This window comes from Ambystoma mexicanum, chromosome 1p, assembly GCF_040938575.1.
Source record: "Ambystoma mexicanum isolate Mex_15411 chromosome 1p, UKY_AmexF1_1, whole genome shotgun sequence".
In the NCBI taxonomy this organism is placed as follows: domain Eukaryota; kingdom Metazoa; phylum Chordata; class Amphibia; order Caudata; family Ambystomatidae; genus Ambystoma; species Ambystoma mexicanum.
In genome coordinates this window covers 1245759094-1245773395 of record NC_090921.1, presented here as the reverse complement: position 1 = coordinate 1245773395, position 14302 = coordinate 1245759094, and positions in this window count along the sequence as shown.

Below are 14302 nucleotides of genomic sequence, written 5' to 3'. Positions count from 1 at the left end.
CATCAGGACTGGCGAGGAGAACCGATCGATCAGTACCGGATGGAGGAAAAGATGCTGAACTGTGCCATCTATTGGAAGAAGATGAGGAAACATCCCAGGTCTTGCGAGTCCCATTCGTGAAATAGAATGGCCATCGCAAGAGGGGGGCTTGTGGGATGTATTTACCCATGCATCCGAGCTCTACCTCAAAACTGTGCAGTACTGACATGAAAACATCATGATGGCCAGAGCTTCCCAGAAAATGCACAGGGAAATGCATGAAGAAAAGGCTGCCACTCATTTTTGCCGATGTTATGGGCACAGAAGGACACTGCCTAAAACCACCATTGGACTACCCACACAGTAGTCTGAAACCATTGGGAATGGCAATGCTGATTGCCAAAAGCAAACCCATAACTGTTGGGAATTCATTTTCTTAAATCCCAAAAAGGGGTGCAGTACCAGTACTCACCACTATCAGAAAGCCAGAGTTTTAAAACAACACCAGATTTTACTTTTTTGTGTAAAACTGAATAAGTGAACCCAAAACAGGCCAAAGAAAGACTTACTGAGAGGTGGATACAATGTAAAGTTATATTCTGAAGTGACTTGAAGGTTTATAACAAGACTGGCTGAGCTGGGGATTTCAGCAGTTTAAGTAAATTTGGACTGAAAGACATTAAAAATCTCAAGGTTTAAGAGAAATGAGTGACCTACTTTGAGTGTCACATAGGTTGCAATTGTTTAAATGTCATAGTTTTGAACTTAGAATCCGCATTCTAGCTGCATATGTAAAAAAATTGTCTTGACTTAAACTGGGAAACAAAAAGTGACATTTTATCTGAAACCTGGCTTAAGGAACTGAATTCTGCCTGGCAACTACCCCCATCAGGAGTGCAACTTGAGTCACAGCTGTGTTCCCAGGCCTAGCTGCCCTTTTGCTGCTCACACCAAAAGGGATATGACACTTCCCTGATTGAATTACCTGGGCTCTGCAGGAAATTGAACAAAGCCCTGTCCTGACTCAGGCAAATGTTTTATTGGCGGGAGTCGTAAATGGAGCTTCCTCTTGGCAGAAGCTGGGAGGGGCAGGGTCTCTGAGCTTGCCAGAAACTGGAAAGACTGGTTTCTGTACCATGTGACATGAAAAGACACACCTCTATAGCCAGAATATGGTTTTAGAAAAAGATGAATAACTCATAGAGCGGACATGTGAAAATTGTATAAATGACACCATAATTCTTGTGATTTTTCTGCCCACATTTTAAGAGGTTTTTAGAACCGGTGGCATGTTCAGGGGGGTTTTAGCGGAAAAGAGGATATTACTCAAAATGTGTGCATGTGAAAAATCTGACACTTCATCAATTAATGTCCATACTCCTTGCGCACATGTGTGTAAATTTGGGGTAATGTCCGGAATTGCAAACCAGTTAAAAAGTGCAAAATATTGCCATTTCTGAATGCAAGCTCCCAGGAAGAGCAGAGTTTGAACAGAAGATACCTCCTGTGATATGTGAGGGGTGCATATGATTTTAAAACAATATGTACCTCTGCAAATATGTATTTGTTTCAAATCTAGATTTGTGTGTAAGTTGACAGGAGGAGTGGACTCTCTGCAGGCTGTACAATGATATCACTCTGACACAACTTAGCTCCCCCAATCAAATGAGAAATGGAAGTTTGACCAATTAGAAGCTGAGAGAGAGGTAGGGTCAGTGATGCTAGAACACACCCACATTCTAAACACATAAAAGCAGACAGACAGGACAGATAGGGACCTTCAAATCCATTTGCAGCTGGAAGCTCTGCCGGGAAAATCCATACTTTACCTCCCTCAACCTTCAGAGAGCAGACATAGAGACTTCAAATCTATCAAATCTTCAGAATCCAGAGAGAGAGCAGACCCAGATCACTGTGAAGTGCAGAGACCAGAGTCCCGTCTAAAACCTGACCAGATCCGTGGCGTGGCCCATTTCACTCAAGAATATAGTGTGAGTACCTAGAAAACTGTGCAGAACCAATCTCTTAGTTAAAATAATATAATTCAATCCTATTTTAATCTAAGTAGAACTGTCTCCTGTCACCTGTCATTTGCAAAGCTGTCACTTGTCATTTTCTAGTTGAAAGCTGCACTTGTCTTTTTGAACTTTAAGATTTCAAATCTGAAAACGACCTTTATTTAATCGCTCATATCTCCGCGACCGTTTGTGCTAGAGACTTGCAGTAGCTTTCATCTGAAAGCTGAGAATCTTAGCTTTTAATCGCACCACATTCATACCCCTTATAGTTTTACCGCAATCGCGGAACACGCATTCGCGAATTTTGCCGCGATTTGCAAATTTCTCCACGTGTAAAAAGCTGCTGCTGCTTGCCTTCCATTTGCCAGAAATTCGTTTAACCTGCTAATCATCCCTGAATCATTGCTAGTGTGAGCCTGGACTAATATTAACTAGATACCACTCACCCTGAACTTCTAGAGGGAATTAAAAGCAAATTTAGCATATTTTTCACTCCATTGCCAGCACATATAAAAGCATTTTGCCTGTGTTTTCAACTTCTGTAGTCTAAGTTGCTGGGTGAACTGAATTACGTTTGAATTGCATTTCTGAGAACTGTGTGCTTCCTTCCATTTCCTTGCATTGCATAAAAGGGGGAGGTGAATTGTCCAAGAAAGTGATTACATTGTCTTTTGCTGAAATCCTATCAAGTTATTTTCTTTACTGCATTTCATTCCACATTGCATCCATTTGAAACTATAAAAGTATTGTTGCTATCTTATCCATTTCATGTCAACTCCTTAGTGATTATCAAGAAGTGTGCTAGTGCCAGATTCTCCGTTGTTAATCTTTATCATCTCAGATTAAGTGTGATATCCAATTATTAATTTATTATAAAGCGTGATATAATATATCTATTGTTTAAACTATTAATTAAACCTTTTAACTTGCAAAACAGAACTACTTCTTGGCTCAGTGGGGTCAGGAGGATTCCAAGAGAGGGGTGTTATATAGGGGTAGTCATCCAGAACGCATGAACTGGACATAAAGGTATATCAATAAGGGTTTTCATTCAGTATTCTAGACTAGGCGTTGACTTAGCTGTAGTGTTGAATTGAATCCTCTTACACTATTTAGACAACAATGCTGTCTTCAGGCACACCTGGAAGGACCACTTATCCCACTTGAAACAAATTTTTCAGACGCTGCAGAATGCCGATCTGACTGTCAAGGCCACAAAGTGCCAGATAGCGCAGGGCACTGTGACTTACCTATGCCAACTGGTCGCTGGAGGTAAGAAACAACCTCTCGAAGCAAAGAGCAGGCTGTGAAGGATTGGGACATCCCCACAACACAGACGCAGATGAGAGCCTTGCTGGTTTCACTGGGTACTACCAGTCATTCACCAAGGGGTATGGAACCATTGCCATGCCCCTGAATGATGTAACTTCCAAGAAAAGGCTGAAGAAGTTAACTTGGACCGCCTCCTTTCAAACCACCTTTCATTATTTAATGGAGGGATTGTGTAGAGCCCCAGTTCTGAAAATTCCACGCTATGGTCAGGGGTCCATTATCCAGACAGACGACTGTGATTTTGGGATTGCACCAGTGTTAGCTCAGCTGAACTCTCAAGGTTTAGAACAACCTGTCACCTACATTTGCAGGCGGTTGACAAAAATGGTAAGGAACTGGGCCGTTGTTGATAAAGAGGCTTACACAGTTGTGTGGGCAGTAAAGAAACTGAAATCCTACATCTTTGAGTCACACTTTACTATCCAGACAGACCATCAGCCTCTCCGATGGTTAATGGCCATGCAAGAGGAGAACTCTAAACTTTTGCGTTGGGCCATATCCCTACAGGTATTAGATATGTACATCCAGCACAATCCAGGCTCCAGCATGGAAATGCATATGGCCACAACTGGTACTTTTGCCTTGATGATGAACCAGACCAGTAGGGTGGTGGGTTGAGGTTGGGAGTCATGTGAGGAATTCAACCATCAGCACGGTGGGTGTGAGCTCACTTGGGCTTTTTTGAAATTTTAAATGAAATTGAATGCTCGGAGATCAAGCTCTAGAAAATGTGTGGGGCTAATCTGCACACATTTTACTATGCTCACCGCACGACATACATGTAGACCTGTGTATACTCCATGGACACAACCTTCAGGCTTAGGGCCCCTGTCATATTTAGTTGGGAGCTGACAGGTGGAGTACATGATGCATCGCAGAAGAGGAAGCGCCAAATCCTTCCACCTGCCATGACCAGCCTAATTACGATAAAAGGCACCATGGATCTGCATTGTCCATTTGTTTACCCTCTGCAGATAGTGACAGAAATGAACATAATTAACATACTAATAGAGTATACTTCAAACAGTCCCACATGGAGCCATGGTGGCAGCCATTAACATAATTAAAATACTAATAGAGTATACTTCAAACAGTCCCACATATAACCTGGCTGCAGAGGTTTATCAAAGGAGACAGGAAACCCCAGCAACCTTTGATATGCATCTGTGTCAACCTGAAGCCAGCTCCCACCTCTTAGTTTCACGGGCAGTGAACTGTGAAGTCTGGGACATGTGTTTACAGTAGGCAACCCTCTCAGGGGGGACTCCGTTCAGAAGGTACGAGAATGTGTTCGGCAGGAGACAGAAAGTCGGTTCTTGCTGCAGCTTCAAGGGGAAACTGCCACTTTAATCAGGAACCACAGAGATCTCCATTAACTAGATAAACCCTTTGATCCACAACAGACAGGAGGAAGGGTGGGACTTAGTAGTACATGTTTTCACTCCTTTACCTTTTCTGTTGCAAAACACTCTATTTATGACCCCATGCATATAGGAGATTGTTGGTGGGAACCAAAGATTGGTTCATTATGGTAGGCTTAGCCTACACCAATCACTGTGGCCCATTTGGCTTTAAAAGAGGACTTCACAAGGAGTAACATGAAGAACTCATATGGAACATGGATGAATTTACAATCTGCCTTACAGCTTCCGCAGGTGAGGGAAGGCCTGGATTTACAAAGAGTGAAGCAAGATCCCTCCCCTAAACATCTCTCAGGGAACAGAGGGAGATACTGAAATCAGAGGACCCTCGAGCAGCTCCAGAACTGGTATCCAGCTAGCACCCAGCATGCCCTGCAGCAAACTTCCTAGGTGGGAAGTTCCAGAGAGTCTTTGAACCAAACCAAGGACAAGGCCTGCAACACTCTCCTCATCTTTGGGCCATCCGTCATAAAGGACGTCACGAAACCCAGTGAAGAAGCTAGGAGGAGAGCATCGACAATCATCAACCAGTGACCATTGGCCATATCCCCTAGTAAAGCAAGGGCCTTAACAGCTGGATGAAATCGCCTTGAGCTGTTGATGTCTTTACCTATACTGGGCCTTCAAAATGTCAAACCAAGCATAAGTGCAATAACCCTAAGACGTTAAGATGCATGTCCTGAGAATCAATCAAATCCCAGGTAGGAAATGAAAGTATTTTAGGGGAAACCTGCTTACAAGCTATGCCACTAGAGGGCGACTGGGCCTGTACATTGAACTTCGTGGAAGCATATTTAAAATAAGAGGCCCTGGAACCCATAATGGTGCATGCATATACGTCTTTGGCATTAATCATGTATTTATTGATTCCCAGTGAGTTTAACAGGGGGAATATATATCTCAGTTTGTTAGCGTTGTGCGTGACACACAGATTTCACAGAATTGTTAACCTTCTTGACCTGTGAAAGCCATATTTTGCATAAAAGAACAATTCTGAATAGAAAGGAAAATAATATGAATTTATATAATCAATGTGCTTCTAATGCCAAGTAAAGTTAATTCGCTGATTCCATTTCTACTTCAATTTTAACTCGTTCTTCTCTGACCCTTTAAATACATCAAGATATTTTGATCTCCAAACTAAAAGCTCTCTACTAAACACAAGCCTGTAGACATAGAAGATAATTTACCTGTACCAAATGAGTGTATCTATGTGAAAGGAGGAGCCAATAATGTACTGCATTTTAGAGTTGAATAAATCTTAGAATAAGAAATTCAAATGTGAACCGAATATTTTTCTTTGATGGCAATACTTGTCGATGACTTCAGAGGAAACTTAGTGAGTTATATATTGTAAAGTATATACTCAGAATGCTTTTGTGCTTTCTTTGATTCCTATCACATGAGGCAACTTGTATGTTTACATTGGAGAAGATTATATATTTTTGTCAATACTAGTTATTCAAATTTTCTTTTAAACGCATCCGTGTTTGTGTGCACTGGGAATGTAAACATAAGCAAGATATTAGCAGGCTGCTTTCTTTACTTTCCTGTACATCAACTGCCTATATTTTTGTGGAATATTATGGATGACTTCCCTTGCATTCACAGCTAGGGAACTGGCTTTAATGTATTTATTATTTTAAATAAAACAGAATATTCAGATAAAAAACAGGCTGTTTCATGTCCCAAATTCTGGAGTGGAATTGTCATGGTGGGGGCTGGGGAGAGGGGTGTTAAATTAGGGACATTCTTACATGAAGGCACCTAAAGCAGACAATGACAAATATTCTATTGATTGAAGTCATGTACATGGGTGGGGTTGGTTAGTGGGGTCTGAGGGGAAAACGCAAGATAGCTTTGCTTTTGTGTTGAAGCATGCGTACTGAAATGTCTGTCTCTCGGTATTCTGTGTTGGTACCATGGGTGCATTTGTGTGCAGAGGTGACCCCAGCATCTCTGTTGTGCCTGAATGCAGGTTGTATGCTTCTTTAAATAAAGCAGTACCAACATAAATGGATTAGTATCCAACCTGTACACATAGAAGTGTAGCATGGATCTATGTGATTATTGCGACGGCCGAGAATGCCGACTTTATTTTTTTAACCCTTTACACCGCATATATATGCGATACTTTTAAAAGAGATATATCTTGTATGCCAGCGTATGTGGTCCCATTGTTCATAATTTATCTGTATCCCTAGTGCGAGCTCCCACTGGGGTTTAGCTGTGATGTCGTTGCCAGTGGAGGTATTCATGGCAAGCTTATTGAGCAAAGAAATAGTACCCAATGTGGTGTTGGATGTTATCAAACAATGCAGAAAGAGCTGCCCGAGGCTCGTCAGGTGTCCATGGATATTAGGTTTTCAACTACTCCCCTTTGATGCAAGCATACAGAAGTGAGTTAGACATGGAGGGGGCAGTCTGCCCAGGAAACCCATCTAAGGGTATGAGTTGGCCATCCTCAAACCTTATGAACTGCCATCTGTGTAGTTTGCACACGATCCGCTTTCCACTTGTGAATAGGATGTCCTTAATATCATCCAGGAAGGTCGGCAGGGATAATGGTGGTGTGAGGGTTGCATGTATTTGGTTTAATTTCAGTGACTCCAATTGCATGTTTACCACAAAGGATCGCTAGAAGCGTGGTGACACGGGGTGGCGTTTTTAAGCACCAACGTATTTAAGCATGCAAATCAGTATATATATATTCTAAAGTTAGGTACATTCAACCCCTCCACCCCCTCTCTGTATGGCAATACCAGAGTGTCTTAATTAATGCTCTATGCTATTCCACCCCAAATAAGATCTGTGAGGATTGTTTTGACTTTACCGAAGACGAGAGCGGTAAGTAGAATAGGGACATTAGAAAACAGATACAGGCATTTGGGGAATAGCAACATTTTGGTCAGAGAAACCCTGGCCATGAAAGATAAAGGCATGCTAGTCCATCTTATAGCTTTACAGTGCAACTCTTGAAGTAGAGGGCCATTATTCAGGGAATATAAGAGAGCAGCCAAGCGGGCTACATTGATACCTAAGTGATACCTTTGGTCCTGTGGATCTTTATTAGGTTTAGGGAGCTACACCATCCCGGCCTCGTAAGTTGATGGAGGTAATTTGGCATGCCTTAAGGGCGTATTATATAGTGTCAGAAGTTCTGGTGCCAAGACATCTGCACATTCTTGATAGAATTCGGCTGCAAGGCCATCAGGGCTAGGAGCCTTTCCAGATTGCAACTCAGCAATTGCCGCCTTGATTTCCTCCTCCATAATGGGGATATTTAATGGTACCCTTTGCTCATCACTGAGCTACAGTAGGATGGCCCTGTCTAGCTATGCAACAACCTGAGCCCTCATTTGACCGATGTGTATAGTGAGGTATAGTAGTGTTTCTTTTGAAATGCAAAAAAAGATCGTTGCTGATGCCCTCAGCATCTGACACAGAATTCCAACTAGAGTCCAGTATGGAGACTATTTCATTAGGGCTCCTATTTTGTTCAATTATCCAAGCAAGTGTCTTACCTGGCCTGCAGGATTCTGCATACTTGCGAGCTATGAGTTTGCGTGCACACATCTTGATCTCCCTATCAGCTATTTGAGGCAACTCAGTGTGGCATGTGTGGATATCTAGCAACGTTGCAGGCTGGCCATTTGCAATAGATTCTTCAGACAGTGTTTTAGGTATGTTTCACATTTGGATAGTTCCTCACACACCCGTTTCAATACGCCAAATGCCTGAGAAGCGCAAATGTACCTATGATTAATGGTTTAAAGGCTTCCCACACCATTATGGGGTTGTCCACTAATGAGGATTTGGTGTGAAAGAAAAGTACAATTTCCTCCCTCACTTCAGTTCTAAATATATGCTCTGATAGTGAATCTGGTTTGCATCTCCGAGTGGATGCCCAGAGGCCTCCCTGCGCCACTGCATCTGAACTACCAATAGCAGCGGAGCATGATCAGAGAGTGTTCTGGGAAGGATGTCATAGGCAACTGTCCTACTCAGTAAACCAGAATATCCTCACCACATTTCCAGACTAGAATATGAATTATGCACTGTGGTGTAAAATGCGAATCCCCAATCAGTATGACATTTTTTTTTATGACTCTTTTGATTGAAGAAAAAGAAACGACAATAAAATACAGCAGAATCACACCAGTTCTTTCAGCACCAAACAATTATTCTCGACTGCTCTTACATCACCCACCCCCAGGCCTGCTTTCCCTCCCCCAAGAGTTCGAACATTTGGTTTCATTTCCCCAAACCCACCATCCACCATGTCCCATTTCCCCCAGATCCATTGACATTTCCCAGGATTGCCTCTGTGCCTGTGCACTATCTCCTCCAGGGATCTGCAACAGTCCATACCCTCCAAGTCCCCCCTAGCCAAGGCCGGTCCTGTACTAATGAATTGTTTAGTCTCCCCAACACTAAATGTGTCACTCAATATGTGTAACATAGCCACTTTTGGAAATCTCAGAACCTCGTTCCCCTCCAGTGTCGATACGATGCGCTGAATCCTTTCACAGTATTCCCTAACTCTGGGGAAAGCCAACATCATGTGGAAGAAGCACCCAATGTCGTGCCTACATTTCAGACAGGTGCCGCTCTCCGCCCTGCCCATCCTATATAGGTTAGTTCTGGAATAATAAACTTGATGTAGGACCTTTAGTTGTACCAAGCAGAGTCTGGTGAACATATTGACTTCCCTGACAGCTATTTTTGCCTCCACCCATTCTTCCTTTTCCAGCTCCCATACACCATGTTACCATTTGGCTCAGACCGTATCTGGCTGGTGTGCTGTAAAACTATGAATTGGCTGATATAATATTTTGAGCGCCTTCTTGTATATGCACCCTGAGATCAGGTTATACTCCAGGGGTTTATGGTCCGGAATGTTGTTATCACTACCCATTTGGCTGTGTAAGGCGTGTTGTAGGCATATACAAATGTAAAAAATTATAAATGTAATGATCCCTGGCCCCCTTAATAATGTCTCCCACTGTATTCGACTCCCCTATGAACCAACCTGGTGTGTTTGCCTAGTTATGTACCTCTGGTACGTGCTCCAGTACCCTAACCACTCCATTGTATTATGTGGCTTTTGTGACTGCCAATCTGGCATCTATCACCCTGTGAGCTTCTGGCGGGAGATCCCAGCTGTTCGGACTGCCCTACAGTGCCTACAGTAGGGTTTTGCATCCCGTAGCTCTGATCTCCAACCAGGTCTGTGGCAGATTGGTGCCCCAAACACCCATTTGTTGTCCACCACCAAGTGAGCTGCCCAGTAATGTTTATGTAGGTCTGGTATCCCAGGCTGCCTTCCCACACTGGCTTGGTTAAAAATGTAATCTCCATTCGAAGGTTCCCCCACCCCATATTATTTCCAAGAACATTGTATTTATTCTGAAGAAGGTGAGCCTGGGTACGTATACCCGGGTTGTTCTGTAGTAAGTATAGCAGATTGGAGTCATAATCTTGAGGTTAGCTCTCCCCACCATAGTCAGCGGCAGGGTCGCCCAATGTTTAGCGTCTTCTTGCAACCTGGTTAGGACTGGGTCTAAGTTGTTATGTAGGAACCGTTTCCCATCTATATGTATTGTGATCCCTAAATAGGTGAAGAGCTCCTCTGCCGTGAGTAGGGGGCATCCCTCTGGGATTGCCCTGTCCCTGCTGGACCGGAACCAGCACAGAGCATTCATCTCAATTGATCCTGAGCAATGAGGAACCCTTTTCTCTCGGCTTGCCCTTTTTATGTAAAACTACAATAGTAGGGAGCCCTAGGTCCTCGAGGAGCAACCCATTATACCTACTCTCTTTGAACATTTCCAGCATGGGTTTGGCTATCTTCTCTCTAAGCATTTGATAGTATTCTAGGGGGAATCCTTTGGGACCTGGGGTTTTCCTGATTGTAACTGCCCAGTCGCCCCCTGCACTTCCTCCTCTGAAATGTCCCTGTCTAGCTGTTCTTTTTTCCAAGTTCTTCGGCTGGGTCAGGGGATCTTCCCCAAGTATTCCCTGGTCATAGCCTCTTCCGACCCTCTCCCATCCCCATATAACTCTTGGTATTAACCAGCAAACACCTCCACTATCTGTAAACCTGATTCACAACCCCCTCCTTGAGTGGCCTCTACCTCCCTTATCCACCTCAACACTTACTCTTGTTTCTCCAGCAACGCTAACCGTCTTTCTGATTTGTCCCTGTCTCATCAAATCTAGCTTTGCTTGCACAGTGTGCCTGTCTAGTTTTGCCAGTTCCTACCTCTTTGAATTGCAGCGTGGCCCACAAAGGTCCCCTCCTTGAGCTGGCCATCTTGTCTCTGTGAGAGAAAAAAATCCTTTTCCTTTATGGTCTTTTCTAAATTGACCAGTGTTGCGCATCTATTTTTACACTGTTTTCCAATCTCCAAAATGACTCGGCCTCTCCGGACAGACATTTATGTTTCCCAGAGGGTGGACCTACTCTCCACTGAGGCTTCATTTTGAGCAAAACATGCATCTGTGCTTTCATTCAGTCCTCCCATGATGTCCTAGTTCCCCAGATAGTAGGCATTCAGCCTCCATCCCCCCCGCCCTCTGGGTTCCTTTCCCATCTCTGTGATGGTTAACAGGACCTGTTCTGAGATGCCCCGCTGATGGTTTAATTAGATTTGATCATTTGAACCGCTCTCTAAACCTACTTAACTGTATTCAGGCACAGATGGACACAAAGCCACAAAACTGAGGTGCTAAAGAGATTGAATACAAAAGCTATCCCTGACTGGGAGATTCTATTTGAACAGACCCTTCTTAAAACTGAGTAGTGACTGGCAAGCTCTAAACTCCACAGGGAGGTTGTTCCAAAGTATGGGTCCATAGACTCCAAATCTCCTATCACCTCTAGCAACACATTTTGTACATGGAATATTCAACAGGAACTCATCTCCTGAGAGTAGTGCTCTGGCAGGGTGGTAATAATGGACTTTGGCACTGAGGTACACTGGGGCAAGCCCATTAACACATTTATAAATTAAACAGGCTACTTTAAATTTAATTCAGTCCTCAACCATCAGCCAATGCAGAGATCTGTGCAGCGGTAAAACCTGATCCTGTTTTCCCAATCGTCGCACCAGTCTAACCACAGCATTCTGGGACTTATGTAGTCTATATATCTGCTTGTCCGCTAGGCCCACCATCAGACTATTGCAGTAATCCAGGAGGGTATTCGTCATAGCCCCCGCAAAAACTGCATGGTCTTCTGAAGGTAGGAAAGCTAGTACATTCCTGAGCATCTGCAATGAATTGTAAACCGATTTGACCTTGGACCCCACCTTGTCCTCACTACTGATATTCTCTTGCAAAACACAGCCCAAGTTCTTAATTTTTTGGGTGAATTGTAGATTCTCACCAACGATATGGGGGAGAACAATTCCTTGGCATTCACAACTCGCTGCTTGGGCCAGAACCGAATAAACTGGGTTTTTGCTGAATTAAGCTGCAGCTGGTTGTTAGCCATGAAACTATGATTGTTAGCCAGACACTGGTTGACTCTAGTAAATGCATCCTCGATATTCTTAGTCTCGATAAAGATTTGAGTGTCATCGGCATATGAGTGAAAACTCAAACCATGACACCTCACTGTATAAGACTGGATGCATATAGAGGGTAAAAATCAAGGGGGACATTTATGATCCCTTAGGGACCCTACATCTAAGGATGAAAGCTTTGGAGGTATAGCCCCCAAGTAGTATCCGCAGGGACATGTCCACCAAGAGGATCTAAACCATTCCAGAGCTTATTCAGAGACCTTTTCTTACTCTCATAAGATGATCCAGCAGAATGCGATGATCCCCTGTATCAAAGGCCACAGAAAGGTCCAGCATCACCAAAAGAGTTGATCCGCCACCATCCGCAACCTCCAACAGATCATTGTGCACTACCAACAATGCGGTCTCAGTCCCATGCTTTGGTTGAAATCCCGATTGGAGTTTGTCCAACAATCCCTCTTTATCCACAAAAGCTTGAAATTGGAAGGTGACAACTTTCTCCAACACTACTGGCCAAATCAAACCGGCAACTGGCCGGTCATTTCTTAGGACTGCTGGGTCCAGATTGGGTTTTTTAAAAGTGGTTTCACTATTGTGTTTTTAGTGCATCCGGAACCCGGCCTTGGGTCAAGGACTTGTTCAAAAATGTAGACACAAAAGGTGTGATATTTAAAGATAGACGCCTGCCAGCGCAGGTGGGGAACACAAATGCCAGACTATTTGTTAGCTTAAGGAAGATACCCACTCCTCGGTCACGGGTTGAAACCTAAAACTTTCCTCAAAACCCCCATTCGCTGGGACTGCAACACCAACTTGTGGATTGGACAATTCCCTCCCACCACTCGAGCTCTCAATACTCTTCTATATTGCAACAATGTTTTCCTCAAAAAAAGATGTTCAAGTCATTGGCCTGTGCCTGGGAAGAGCCAAGAGATGTGGCAATACAGTTTGGTTTACAAAATGTGGATACCATTGAAAACACTGCCCTTGCCTGATTCGCCGCCGGCTACATATCCCCATGAAGGAAATCCCTCTTTGCCTAAAACATGGCTACCCTGTAGGATTTGAGTGCCTTCTTCGCTTCATTGGCATTGCAAGCCAACTTGCTTTTCCTCCATAACTTATTGGTTTGTCGCACCTGCTTACATAGCAGAACAATTGCCAGACTTTTCCCCCAAAGCTCTCCTCTGACCAGGACGTAGTGCCGGCAGGGTCTCTTTTGACCACATTTAATTCCAGGGGTATCATGTGTCTTATCGTGATAGCCACCACTCTGGACCCTCTGTAATATCCTGCAGTTTCGACTATTGTCTACTGCCCCCCTTCCCAGAAAATGATAGGAAGTGCCCATAAAATGTGTCTCTGGCAGCAGGATGATGTATTGTTTATGTCTACCCAGATATTTTCGAATGAGTCCTCTTTCAATTTTGTTGATTAGCACGTTGACATTCCATGTAAGGCATTTGATCTCTCTTTTCACACCTCATTACCCCTTTGTCATCCGTTGCGCATACCCTGCAGGGTATCCGGTCATTGCATCGACAGCCAAACCATCTAAAAAAAGCATCTAAAGAAAAAACATCTAATGTATTTTTTTAGATATTAAAGGGTTTAGTTTAATAAAAATGGGTTCTAAATGGGTTTTAAAGGTTAAAAGAAGTGAGGTTAGGGGGGACCCCCCATTAAAAAAGAAAAAAGAAAAAAAAATGCATAGATTCTTTTTTTAGATGCTTTTTTTAGATGGTATGGCATAATATGCTTTGGCTGTCGATGGAATGACTATAAACTAGCCTGCAGGACCCATGTACACTCTGATCACGGCGTCTTTGTATTGGTCCAGGAGATCATGCCCCATTGTGTGTTCTGCCAAACAACACAACCTTGGAAAAACAGCCACCTGTCCCCTCAAACTGTTCCCCCTCCGTGTACTCTCCCCCAGCTTGAAAGATCTTTTGACCCTTAACAACAAAAGCCCAGTCAATCTGTGCCAGACTTAAGAAAAAGACGGATTCACTCCCCGGTC